Raw genomic sequence first — 1,743 nt, forward strand, 5'->3', positions numbered from 1 at the left:
TGACCCCTTCACACTTTCAACACCAGAACCATGCAGGTCTCAAGACTCTTATACATTACCAAGTACTGCTTCTAGCTTGGGGTGGAGGCTGTCCCCTCTGTGTGCTGACCCTGAGGAAATACCTCCCAGAAGATTTCACCACAGTGACGCTGGTCTCTTGTTACTTACAGCTGATTTTTCAGCCCCAGCTAACCAGCATCAATTGTCCCAGTAAAGCAAAGGTTTTGCTTCAGGTTCTGGTCTCTTCTTAATCACAGCTGATTCTTCAACCCCAGCCGACCAGAACCCACAAATTCTCAATCTAAAATCTCATACGAAGAGCCCTGATAGTCTGCTTCCCTTTGAAGCTTCACAAGCCAGGCCCCCATTGTTCACAACTCTTTCAGCATAACTGTTACAAGGTCCACAGCAACAAACTCTAAGCACTCAATGACTTTTCCATCCCAAAGTTCCAAACACTTCCACAATCCTCCTTAAAACACCAAGGTCAGGTCTGTCACAGCAATTCCCCACACTCTGGTACCAATTTCTGTCTTAGTTTGTTTCTTCATTGCTGTGACAAAATACTCTGACCACTACCAGCTTGGGGAGGATAGGGTTTATTAAGCTTACATCTCCCAGGTCACAGCTCATCTAGGAGCCCAAGGTAGGAACTCAGGGCAGGAACCTGGAGGCAGGAACTGGAGCACAGGCCATGGAGGAATGCTGCTTACTGGCTTGCTCCCCTGGCCCCTGCTCAGCCTGCTTTCTTATGCAACACAGGCCCACCTTCCCAGGGGTGGCAGCACCCACAGTGGGCTAGGCCCTCCCACATCACTCAACAATCAAGATGCCCCATGGACATGGCCACAGGCCAGTCCAATAGAGGCAATTCCTCACCTGAGGCTCCCTCAACCCAGGTGTGTCAAGTTGACACTAAAGCTATCCAGCACATCTGGTAGCGGAGTTAGCTGCCATGTAGGTGCTGGGATTAGAACTCTGGTCCTCCAGAAGAGCAGTAAATGCTCTTAACTGCTGATCCATCTCTCTAGCCCTCTATGATTTTGTCTTTTATACCACTTTGATGCCTGTTTCTTTCTCAAGGTAGTTTCCCTGGTGGTAAGAAAAAGATTGCAGGAATCCTAGAGTTCACATACATACTCCATCATGCACAAAAGGAAAGAGAATGATCCAGGGAGGGTGCCCCTAAAATCTTGACCTAGGTGGTGGAGAGATGGCTCAGCAGTTAAGAGCACTGGCTATTCTTACAGAAGACCCAGGTTCAAATCCTAGCACCCACATACCAGCTAACAACCATTCATAACTCCAGTTCCAGGGGCTCTAACACCCTGTGCTGTCCTCTTTAGGCACCGCATGACACGTGCACTTACATACATGCAGGCATAACATTTATTTACATAAAATAAAAAATTTGGGGGCTGGAGTGATGGCTCAGCAGTTAAGATCACTGACTGCTCTTTCAAAGGACCTGGGCTCGATTCCAGCACCCACATGGCAGCTGCTAACCATTCTTAACTCCAATTCCAGGGGAATCCGAAGCCCTCTTCTGACCTCCTCAGCATTGCATGACATGGGTGCATTCACATACATGCAGGCAATACACTCATACACATGAAATTAAAATCATAAATAAAACATTTAAAAAAATTATCTTCAGTCCAGCCTGGTCTACATAGTGAGTTCCAGGACAGCTGGGGCTACAGGGAGACTCTGTCTCAAAAAGACCAAAAAAAGATTATCTTG

The sequence above is a fragment of the Nannospalax galili genome, unplaced genomic scaffold (genome assembly GCF_000622305.1).
Source record: "Nannospalax galili isolate Female #2095 unplaced genomic scaffold, S.galili_v1.0 scaffold212, whole genome shotgun sequence".
Classification (NCBI taxonomy): domain Eukaryota; kingdom Metazoa; phylum Chordata; class Mammalia; order Rodentia; family Spalacidae; genus Nannospalax; species Nannospalax galili.